The 13,180-nt window shown below is 34.1% G+C and overlaps 1 protein-coding gene across 4 annotated transcripts in view; it reads left to right on the plus strand.

The window, feature by feature from the left end:
- The window catches only part of EPHA7 (EPH receptor A7), a 213,485-nt gene that overhangs the window by 139,912 nt on the left and 60,393 nt on the right, over window positions 1-13,180 (plus strand). The gene's annotated exons all lie outside the window — the stretch shown is intronic.

Consider the following 13,180-nt stretch of genomic DNA (forward strand, 5'->3'; position numbering starts at 1 on the left):
CATGTTTTTAAAAGTTCTATTAAAGTTAGAGAGAAATAAATTGAAATAAGTATGATTCTAGCATAAATAGTGATTATTTAGTTGAAATAAGTATGATTCTAGCATAAATAGTGATTACCACATAGTTTTTCTTTTGGATATCTGTTAATGTGTGTAATGGTGACTGTTTTAAATATCATTACATCTGTGTGAACATTCAGGGTATATGGAAGCAATATATTTTTAAAAATATTTCTGCAAGTTTGCAAAGATGACACTGAGATATTGACAACAGGGAGAAAGAGATTGATTTAGTTTCCAGTATTTTTTCCCATAAGAAACAGAATAAATGAATGCCTTTGACTTTCATCTGTCTTGGCAGTTTAAAGTCTGTATTTTTCACCAGTAGCTTAAATATGTCTAATAAGTCTAAATTAACATTAAAATTTGTGAAGAATTAAAAGGAAAGCCACTTTCAGAATCAGTAGTTATTGGTCACTTAATTGCTTGGTGTTGTGTATTGTGCTGTTTTATTTTTATTTATTTATTTATGTTGCCATAGAAGTATTTCTCTCTTACATGGACATTTTAGTTTGGAATCATACATGTGGCTTTTGACGGTTATAGAGAAATTGAAGGAGGAACTATTCCTTACAAAAAGTGATTTGTAACCATCCCAGGGCATCGTGGGATTATTTTTAGATTTCAATCCACTAAATTCTGTACAGCATGAACTGCTTCAACCTCTCGTATGATTCTTTGAACATTTACTTGCATAATTTCTCTTTTCACTATCATCACATTTACATTTCTTTTTCCCTGCTTAATCAAATCTTCTCCCATACTTAAGGTCCAGCTTATGCTTTTCTTCCATAAACTCTTTCACTTGTTCATTGATTCCATACATACAGAATTTATATCAGGAAATAATAGAAATAGTGTAGAAATAGAAACTATAGAAATGGTTGTGAAAAAATGCAAAAATTGAAATCCTCATTGGAGCTGCAGTTTATGTTTTAAATATGTTTTAAAATAAAATTTTAAAATTTATTTTAAACTTCTAGAGACATGGAGGGGAGATAACTAAGAAAATTAATAAACTATATGGTGATTTAGATGGTAATAAATTGGAATAGGGAGTAGGAACGGGGTGGTAAGGCAAAGGTTGACTGACAAGTTTAAAAACAGTTAGGGTAACAATAATATGAAGGAGGAAAGGGAGCAAACCATGGGCGGGAAGAATGTTCCAGGCAGATGGAACACCATATGTGAGGCCATGAAGCTGGAACATGCCTGGTGAATTCTGGTCACAAGACTATAACTAAAAAGCAAGGGAGAAAGTAGTAGGCAGTGAAGTTACCTAGTTACTCTGAATACTTGAGCTGTTTTTACTGATGAAGCTGGGAAACCACTAGAGAATTTCAGCAGAGGCGTGGCAAAAGCTGAATTAGGGTTTTTTTAATTGGAGTGCAGTTGCTTTGCAATGCTGTATTATTTCTGCTGTACAGTGATGTGAATCAGCTATGTATATGTATATACATATATATCCTCTTGTTTGAATTTCCTTCTCATTTAGGTTACTACAGAGCATTAAGTAGAGTTTCCTGTGCTATACAATAGTTTCTCATTAGTTATCTAGTTTATACATATGTATGTGCTCAGTTGCTAAGTCATGTCAGACTCTTTGCAACCCTTGAACTATAGCCCCCCAGGCTCCTCTGCCCATGGGATTCTCCAGGCAAGAAGACTGGCATGACTTTCCATTCTCTTCTCCAGGGGATCTTCCCACCCTAGGGATCAAACCTGCATCTCCTGGACTGCAGGTAGATTCTTTTACCCACTGAGATACCGGGGAAGCCCCAGATAGTATAGTGGCAGTCAGTAAGTGATTGGGCATTGATCTGATTGGGAAAGCTGGAGCAGAACAGATAAAATAAGCATTACAACAAGCAGTGGAAGCCCTGGAAATCTTTTCTACACAGATTTGTTAGTTTACCTTGTAAATACAAGCAGTCCAATAGAAACTGTTTTTCTATCTTCAATCTAGAACAGAAATTACAGACCCTCAGGGTACCTCTATATTGCCCTTCAAAGCATGTACTTTGAGCAAGTATCCACAATTTAGGACTTATATATAACAACCCCTCCATCTTAGAATGCCTATTAAGTCTTTACATCTTTTTCTTGATAGATCCGGTGATTTAATCAAAAATTTTTCCAGTATTCTTTTCCTTTGAGTGCAGTGAAGGCTGTCTTTAGCAACAGATGCAGAGCTATCTTTCTCCTATTCATTTCTCAGACATTTATGTCTTACAGCATGTGAGAAGCATATTAAGTAGCAGTTAGGTAGTAGTAGAAAGGTTTCCACAGATAATGCCTGACAATTCAATCAAAGAAAATCAGGAGGAACAATTCATGGAAAGAAAGTGACAGAGAAGATAGGTGGAGTTCCTGTGGACATTGACGGAATAAAGAGTGGTCCTTTGCCTTGCCTTTTCATACTTCAGAAATGCAACTTCATCTCCCATTTTTACAGAATCAGAAATCAGATATCTACTGATAATATTAAAAATCTCCAGTAAAAGCTTATTTAATTCCATTTTAAAATGCAAAATAGATACTCTGCTGATTCATATCATTATGTATATGCATTTGCCTCCATTTACTTCCATTTTGTTTCTTAAAAAGGAATAAATGGTCAGGTTTTGCTACTCAAGGTGATCTATACGCTGGATCTAAAATTGCAGCCATCAGCAATATTTCTCATCTTTCTACCCTGCCTTATTTTTCCTTCTTAGCACTTCTCACTGTTATCATATATATACTTGTATATATTTTACATACTCATGTTGTTTCCTATATATCTGCATCCCACCCGCATTAGGATATAAACTCCTTGGAAATATAGATGTATATAGTTTTATGATCTATTTTATTCATTGCTTAATAAACAGAACTTAAAAGAGTGCCTAAAATACATTAGACACTAAAATATTTGCTGAGTGAGTGAAATAATTGTAATTACAAATTATATATATATATAATTTGATATATATGTATACATGTATACTTATATATACACAAACCAGTGGTTTCCAGTTATGTTCTGATTTTACATATACCACTCTTTGACACAGAGTTTACCTTTTTATAAGTCTATCTTTTGCTTAATGATTTGCTGCTGCTGCTGCTAAATCACTTCAGTTGTGTCCAACTCTGTGTGACCCCATAGTCAGCAGACCACCAGGCTCCCCCGTCCCTGGAATTCTCCAGGCAAGAACACTGGAGTGGGTTGCCATTTCCTTCTCCAATGCATGAAAGTGAAAAGTGAAAGTGAAGTCACTCAGTCCTGTCCGACCCTCAGCGACCCCGTGGACTGCAGCCTTCCAGGCTCCTCCGTCCATGGGATTTTCCAGGCAAGAGTACTGGAGTGGGGTGCCATTGCCTTCTCCATACATAATGGTTTATATCACTATTATAATGCTTTGAAAAACATTATCCATAACAAATTTACAAAAATACTTCTTCACCATTCTTTTATTAAATGGCTTTGATTTTATATTAAAGAGACACAGATGTATAGAACAGTCTTTTGGACTCTGTGGGAGAGGGAGAGGGTAGGATGATTTGGGAGAATGGCATTGAGACATGTATAATATCATATAAGAAACGAATCACCAGTCTAAGTTCGATGCAGGATACAGGATGCTTGGGGTTGGTGCACTGGGATGACCCAGAGAGATGGTATGGGGAGGGAGGTAGGAGGGGGGTTCAGGATTGGGAACACGTGTACACCTGTGGGGTGGATTCATGTTGATGTATGGCAAAACCAATACAGTATTGTAAGTAAAATAAAGTAAAAAAAAAGAAAAAAAAGAAGAAGAAAAAAATTTAGACTATCAAGAATATATTTCATATGCAATGTAAGGTATTTTTTAACTTTCTCCTCCCATTAATCTTTTCACTTGCTTTGATATTATTTACTGTAAAGTTCATCCTTCTCACAGGGTTTTAAAATTTTATACCAAGGTCATGTAGACCCTAGGGCCTGTTCTGGACTTCCTAATCTTATTTAATTCTTTATTAGTTATTTTGTTGGCTAATATGACATTATTTTACTTAATACATATTTAGATTTTTATATTATATAATTCATGCTACTTAATTATAACTATCTTAACTTTATTCATTATAAAGTATTTTTTGATACTTGTCTACCTAAATTTTAGTTTTTAAAGCCTCTTAGAGTTTTCACTGAGTTTTCATTTTATTAAATTTGTGAATTAATTTGAATAAAATGAAGATCTACTTAACACTGGGTCTTCCTATCTCAAGAACATATTCTGTTCCTTTATTTAATTACATATATATCTGTGTAGCTGAGTAAAGAATTATTATTTTCTTCATATAAGTTCTGTTGACTTCTTAGGTTTATTCCTAGGTGATTATTCTTAATGAATTTTTATTCCTGAAGGAAAATAAAATTGCTGTTGACTTTCAGAGTTGTAAGACTAAGTCTGCAGTAAGAAAGACAATGTTTCAATTTATCAAATTTACAAATATGTGCTGCATTTTGAAGGTTATGAACCAGTACACTATGAATAATTGATCATGCACTCAGTCAATTCCCTCAACTGAGCATTTCTAGAAAGTGCTTCACACCATACCCAGTGACCCACCTCTTTAAATTCTGTAGCAAAACGGTACCTAAAAGTGGGAATGGTCTTTGTTTCTGTTCTTTGTGGTTCTAAGATATGGTTGAGAGAAGTATTGTCTTGTGGCTGCCCAGTTGGTAACTATTTGACTTACTGGAAAACCCACTGATCATAATACAAGAAAAACTGAATTCTAATCTACTGATCTGCTAAATTAACATTTACCTTTAACGAGTCACTTCACTTGGAGTTTCAGTGTCCTCAGCTATACAATTAAAGAACTGAACTGGAAAAGATACTGTAATTTGATTCTGTTCCCACTGACACCCTACTACTGTTTTGCTTGCTGGCTCTGCTTCAGTGAATAAAGCAAAGTCCGTGTCACCGTGGAAATCATATTCTTGTGAACCTGCTACTGCTAAGTCATTTCAGTTGTGTCCGACTCTGTGTGATCCCATAGACGGCAGCCCACCAGGCTCCTCCGTCCCTGGGATTCTTCAGGCAAGAATAATGGAGTGGGTTGCCATTTCCTTCTCCAATGCATGAAAGTGAAAAGTGAAAGTGAAGTCACTCAGTCGTGTCTGACTCTTAGTGACTCCATGGACTGAAGCCTTCCAGGCTCCTCCATCCATGGGATTTTCCAGGCAAGAGTACTGGAGTGGGTTGCCATAACAGTTCTAATTCTAATGCTCTCTGTCTCTATAGTACAAACTGGGGTGAGTTCTGGGGGAGAACTAAACTTTAACCTATAATCAAGGAAGATATAGCCACTGAAATTCAAGTACAGTTGACCCTCTGTATCTGCAGGTTCCACATCCAGGAATTCAGCTGGCAAAACTTGAATTTGCAACATGCAGGCAACTATTTGTATAGCATTTACATTTTATTACAGCTATATATATACTGGAAGGAAAGTTATGACCAACCTAGATAGCATATTCAAAAGCAGAGACATTACTTTGCCAACAAAGGTCCGTCTAGTCAAGGCCATGGTTTTTCCAGTGGTCATGTATGGATGTGAGAGTTGGACTGTGAGGAAAGCTGAGTGCCAAAGAATTGATGCTTTTGAACTGTGGTATTGGAGAAGACTCTTGAGAGTCTCTTGCACTACAGCCAGACCATCCTAAAGATCAGTCCTGGGTGTTCATTGGAAGGACTGATACTGAAACTCCAGTACTTTGGCCACCTTCTCTGGAAAAGACCCTGATGCTGGGAGGGATTGGGGGCAGAAGGAGCAAAGGACAACAGAGGATGAGATGGCTGGATGGCATCACCAACTCGATGGACATGAGTTTGGGTAAACTCCGGGAGTTGGTGATGGTCAGGGAGGTCTGGCGTGTTGCAATTCATGGGGTCGCAAAGAGTTGGACACGACTGAGCGACTGAACTGAATTGCATTTACTAGGTTTTTATAGGTAATGTAAAAATGTAAAAAGTATATGATAAGTGTAAGTTATATGAAATACTATCTCATTTTATATAAGGGACTTGATCATTGCAGATTTTGGTATCCTTGGAGATCCTGGAATCAATCGCCCATGGCTTCCAAGAAATGATTGTACAATAAATTCTCTATTGACTATCACCAAACCCAAGAAGCTCAGGAAATACAATCCTGTAATATACTAGCTTTATAACCTGCATATTTTTATTTAAATTCAGTTCAACCAGGTTCTGCATGTGTTTATGGACCAGCTTCCTCACCTTTTCCTTTCCAAATGTCAAAATGCTCATTTTTACAGACTACAATAATAGCCACTTCAGTGGTTTATTTTGTGGAGAGAATGAAATAATACATGGAAACATTTTAATATAAAGCCTTAAAAAAAACTCTGCTCAACAAATCTTAATTTTTGTCCCTGTTCAACATACTCTGAAATTGGAACTTTTCTTCACCTGTGAATTATATTAGGTTGAGGTCGATGTAAAGATCACAGTAGGTCAAAAACAGGATTCATAAGTCATAGAAGCAGCTTTTCTGTTTAACAACATGCTGATCTACAAACACTTCCTGGAAGTAGAATTTCTGAAATGACATAGATCTAAAAGCTAAAGCTAATTTTGTTCCCATCCAAACTAAAGATAATTACAATTATAATGAATGAGAAATTGGATATGAAATATCATAATGGAAATAAGGGTCAACCAGGGTATTTTTGGCAGAGACATATACTGAAGTAGAAAATTTAGTGGCTTAAAAGGCATTTAGCTCAAACCTTCATAGTATGTTTTGGTGTAGATTTGGAGATACAGTATATAGGGGCCTCAATTACCGAGTTTCTGTTTTTAGTAAATAGTTGCCCTGTAGGTCACTAAGTGCTATTGCTGACAAGGTTGTATACGAGAAAGCTTTTATTTTAATAACCAGTGGCAGCTTTTCACTTAGAAAGAACCTTCCATTTCTCAAAACCCTTCTTTGGTTCAGGATAGCTATACAGATTGCAGTCACCTTAGGAATAGTAGACCTAAACCAAGTATTAACACAAGAACAAATGGGACATCAAAGAAAAGGAGATTTTTGAGTAGAAACAGACCACCAAGACTTGTTCTTATAAAATATGGTTTGTGGTCTTTATGGCCACATTGAATAAAATGCTTTTCTTATGATCCATATTCAATAACCTGCAAATAATTAGGCTCAGTTTCCTCAAAAAAAAAATTAGGTAGACCTCGTTCATGTAGAATCTATATTGTAGTTGTCAGCTCTTAGTGCTGTAGGTTTAGTGACCTTGGGAAAATTACTTAAATTTAAAAAATCTACTTCCTATCTGTAAAATGGTGAAAAAGGCTTCTGCAAGGACTTTTCATGATTAAATTAGGTGATTATATGGCACATCTGTTTCAGTGAAGAGCATACCATAGTTGGGGAATAAATGATGGCCAGTAAGAAGACAGAATTTTATTTTTATTTGCAGCAATATGGATGGACCTGGAGGTTATCATTCTAAGTGAAATAAGACAGAGAAATAAAATTGCCCTATGAGAGTACATATACATGAAATCTAAAAAAAATTATACAAACATTTACAAAACAGAAACAGATTTACAGATTTAGAGAGCAAATTTATGGTTACCAAGGGGGAAGGGGGAAGAAGAGGGGTAGATCAGGAGCATGGGATTGACATGTACACACTGTTTTATTTAAAATAACAACGAGGACTTTCTGTATAGCACAGGGAACTCTGCTGAATACTCTGAAATAGCCTAAATAAGAAAAGAATTTGAAAAAGAGCAAATACACATATATATAACTGAAGCACTTTGCTGTACACATGAAACTAACACAACTATACCGCAGTATAAAATAAAAATTAAAACATGAACTACTCAACTATACTGCAGTATAAAATAAAAATTAAAAACATGATATCTTTACTGTGTGACTAAATCCAACAAAAGCATAATTTTAAAAAATTCAATTGACAGTTGTAAAAACAAACACAAAAATCTGTATGTGACCATGTGTAATGAAAGGTTTTATAGAGAAAACTACAAAACATTTTTAAATGACATGGAAAAGACCTCACTCAACGTATAGAAAAGGCCAACAATATTTATCATTTGGAAGTCTTCATGACATAACAATATCAAGATTTGTTCATTGAATTTTTATATTCAATGTGATTATAATCAGATTTCCAATAGAGTGTGTGCATATTTGTGTGTATAAAACTTAATCTGTTAATCAAATTTCTGAACTAAAGGGGAAATGAATAGGAATAGAATAAAATAATTTTGAAGAAAAGATGTGGAGATATATTATAAAGCTTTGGAATTTAAAAATATGCTATCAGCAAAAGACTAAGTAGCCTAATAAAATAGAACAAATATTTCAGATATATACAAAAATATTTAACAGTAGTGATATGATTAAGTAAATAGTGCTATCAAAACATTTATTGTACTGTAAATAATAAATATTTCCATAGAATAAAGACAATTGTGAAGAGAAGAATATAACAAACAATTTTGAAGAAAATATAGATTGCTGTCTTTATGGCCCTTGATTAGCAAAGGAATTTCCAGTAAGCTCAGTCCATAAACAAGAGACTGATAAAATTACTATAAAAGTGAAAATACAAGCCACACATTGAAAGGAAATGTTATATATATCTGAAAAAGGGGTAGTATCCCATGTTTATTTTTAAAAACGAAAAATTGCAAAATAATAATAAAGCAACCTAATCAAAAATATGAAACTGAAGAATCAGAAATGGTTCATAAGTCAATTAGAGAAATGCAAAAGTGAACAGCAATAGAACATTTGATAATAAGTGGAATAAGCTATTAATTAAAATATAACAATATTATATTGTATAAGACATATAAAATGGAAAGTTTTATAAATTCCTAGTAGAAATAGAAATTTATAAAACTGCTTCAAGTAACATAGCAATATTTATCAAAATGAAAATTATCTTATTTTTGAAATTTTAGTACACACTGAAGTTCAAAATGGTTCACTGTATTATTATCAGTAATTAATTACAACCAAAAATGAACATTAACTTAATGTCTAGTAGGAAATAATGGCTGTTGAATAACATTTTTTCTACTTTTAAAATTTGTGGGATTTTAAAAAAATGTAATCAAATTTTGTCCAAAGTTTGTGTCATCTCTCTCTGTCTCTGAATCTCAATTTCTGAAAGGAATTACACTTATTTGGAAGCTTTTTTTTCCCACAAAAAAAAGTAATTAAAAAACTTTTAAATGTTACACTTAGAAAAGACCATCAAGTTAGCCAAAGGAGTTGAAATTTTTAAGGTAAAATTCAATAAAATATGTGTAAATAAAGATATGTTTGTATTCTAGTTTCTGTAGACCTCCAGAACTTTCACTTATTTTCAGTGTCACCTATTAGCATACACCTTGCAAAGTTGGATTTAAACTGCTCCTACTGCTGCTGCTGCTGCTAAGTTGCTTCAGTGTGTCTGACTCTGTGCGACCCCATAGACCCATAGACGGCAGCCCACTAGGCTCCCCCGTCCCTGGGATTCTCCAGGCAAGAACACTGGAGTGGGTTGCCATTTCCTTCTCCAATGTATGAAAGTGAAAAGTGAAAGTGAAGTCGCTCAGTCATGTCCGACTCTTAGTGACCCCATGGACTGCAGCCCACCAGGCTCCTCCATCCATGGGATTTTCCAGGCAAGAGTGCTGGAGTAGGGTGCCACTGCCTTCTCCGTGGATTTAAACTAAGTATGTACAAATAATTGTTAGAGGTATATAAGTTTTTCAGAACTGGGAAACTGTAATTAATATAATCATAAGTGGTGACCCAAGATGATATACATTATATTTATATATTCTTTGAAACAAAGTAACATTTAAATTTATAACATCAAAATTTTATTTTTAAAAGTTTGTATATGTTGGAAAACCGTCCTCTTAATGATAAAAGTCAAACTAGTTACTTATGAAAAAATATACATTTCTACAACGTGCATTCTTATTCTTCTTCAATTTTAGTTTATTGATAGATATAGATATATAAATTAATTTTTGATACATCAGAGTGGAGTTTATTTTCTTACCTATAATTGTCATTAGATTTAAAGTGAGCCTACTTTAGTGCATTGTTCCTGAGGCATTGGCCATTTAAGAGGGTAAGGAAAATCCTTATAATTACATGGAGAAAAATTTAGTATATTCTATTTAGAGTCCAAAGTTAAAACCCAGACTATATTGTCATCTCTACATTCAAAATCATAGTGTATTAAGACTTTTTCCACAGCTAGCATCCTTGAGGTTGACATCTTCTTGTGACTGAGTAGATAGCAGCAAGAAATTCAATTACAGCAAGCCGGCTCTGTCATTGCACCTGTCTGCTTGCGCAGGAAATGATTTGTAAATTGGGCTTTATCTTTCCTGTCCCATAAATCTCCTGTCCATAATTGACACTTGTCACCACAGATGAATAGTGTGAGAAAGAAAACAGAAAGTAAATGAGTAGCCCACCTGGGAAAACGATGTCTTGTTGCCTTTGGGAGTCATTTACAAACAGCAGTACCTACGGGCCAGAGTTTTTATCCACAAGCAGGTGGCAAATATTTTGCAACTGAAAAATACAATTCCTGAGCTGAATCACAGTGCAGACAAGAGCAAAGGAATGATAATTAATATATAACATTTTTCCAGAGCATGTAAACTTGTCTTCCCAAGAAAATAGAAGCATTTCTTGGCTATTTGTGATACTCACGTATTGCCGCTACACATTTGTAAATATCAGGTTGGTGTCTGACCTGTCAAATGCATTCATGAAGCAAGCATTTCGGCTGTCTTGGGAGTTGATATTGTCACTTGTTACACAACTCAACATCAGTTCAAAGTTGTTTGATAACAGTGTCGACAGATTGGTTTAAAAAAGACATAGGAATAACAATGTTTTCTTTCAAATGTAAAAGAAAGAAACGGGATTTCATAAAGATGATCTTGGAAGCAAGCACTAACTGTAAATATATGACAGATAAACCTTTGTATCTAGTATTCCTAAATGGCTAATTTAATTTTACATTTCTTTCTGAATCTTATCTCATAGTGTGAAATACTCATATTTTAAAAGAAAAAGTATTTTATAATTTATTAATAATCTCTTGGTATTAAAATATGTAAATGTTCTAAAAAACCATTCTCAAATTATCACCAAAATTTTATTAAAAAATATAACCAAAAGTTCAAATAAATAACAGAGCAAATATTTTACCAACTAAATTATAAAAAACAAAAATCATTATTTATGCATCATGCATGGTTTTGACAGTCTTTTCTACATATTACCTGACATTTTAATAATTCTTTACTGTATAAAATTTCATCAATAATTTTAAAAATCTACAACTTGTTTTTAAGAACAAAGAATGTATCATTTCTTTGAGTTTTGCAAGATCCAGAATTATTTCTTTCACTTTATATTTTACAAGTATAATCTAACTTTAAAGGATAACAACTTCATCATTCTCTTTGCTCCCACAAATCAGCACAAATATAAAGTTTATTTCTTCTAAAATAAAAGCAAAAGATTAGAAGTGGAGCAATTGCAGAGCATAGATTTAACTTGAATACCTCTCCATTATCGGCTCCTATCACCTGTGGTTCAAAGGGTTGTTTGCCTATATATCTAGTGTTTAAAGAAATTGTCAGCATTTCTGTTATTTTTGTACTGCAAAATGAAAGTTTGAGTGAGGAAATAGCTTCTCTGTAGTTTATTGTTAGTATAAAATAAATGATTTATGTATGCCTACTTTAGTATTCTAGTCTTGTAAACACAGTGGGGAATTACTTGGATATTGATCTAAAGCAATAGGTATTTATAGCATAATACTGTGGTACTCCATAACTCTTTATCAGGGTCAACTTTGTCACTTGGCAACTTAACCAAAGAAAAAAAGAAAAACCTTTCAACACAAGTAAGGCATTTTACCTGCCTTTTCTTAAGTCAGCAGTTTTCCAATAACAAGTATATCTCTTATTTTTATCTATTGAGTGTATCTGTCTGGACATAGATATTTAAAATACTAAGGTAATATCAACAATACTAGGCAGCATGGAAAATAGAGATATGGATATGTTGCCAGTTTATTTTTAAAACTCCTTTAAGCAGATGCATTGCTTGTCTAAACTTCAAAAAAACCTTTCAATTTGTTCCACAAACATGTATGAAGTTCCTGCTTTGTGTTTGTTCCTGTGCAGGAATCACGGGATGTAACCATGAACAAATACAGTCACTACCCCAGTGAAGCTCATATTCTGTAAGGGTAGACGGCATATAAACAAATAATTCCCCTCCAAGAAAGTGTTAGTTGCTCAGTGGTGTCTGAATCTTTATGACCCCGTGGAATGTAGCCTGTCAGGCTCCTCTGTCTATGGTATTCTCCAGGCAAGAATACTGGAGTGGGTATTCCCTTCTCCAGGGTATCTTCCTGATCCTGGGATCCAACCTGGGTTTCCTGCATTGCAAGCAGATTTTTTATCTTCTGAACCACCATACAAAATACAGAGAAGTTGAGCTTTCAGTTGTCTTAAGTTGTGGACCGGAGCCTACCAGCAGGCTAAAATAAGGGTTTCCATACAGAACAAATTGAACAGTAATAACTATGGATTCATGAAATAGCATGAACTGTTAAATAAGGCAGCGATTTCCCTGTTAAACTAATTTAAAGGCATCTTGCAATCCTGACAGATAAACATGAGAATGAAATGACAGGTAAGTGATGCTGCAGAAGTAAACAGAGGTCAATGAGGACAGACCTTGTATGCTGTGCTCATTTTAAGAGCTATCATTTTTTCTATACTCATTTTACTAAGCACTTCTTATCTTTTCTCATTTAATGCTTTTAGTGCCTCCTTAAAATGACATTATTCCTTTGGACAGATGAGAAAACTGAGGCACATTGAAATAAAATCAAAGGTTACAGTAGGTGTCATAAGGAAATGTTAAGGCCATCCTTTCAAATAATTTAAAAGAATAGCAAATCAGTATATTGACAAAGACAATTTTCTCTTATCAGAAAACATTATATTATAATTAATATCCAGAACTTAACATGTAA

The sequence above is a fragment of the Capra hircus genome, chromosome 9 (assembly GCF_001704415.2).
Source record: "Capra hircus breed San Clemente chromosome 9, ASM170441v1, whole genome shotgun sequence".
Lineage (NCBI taxonomy): Eukaryota > Metazoa > Chordata > Mammalia > Artiodactyla > Bovidae > Capra > Capra hircus.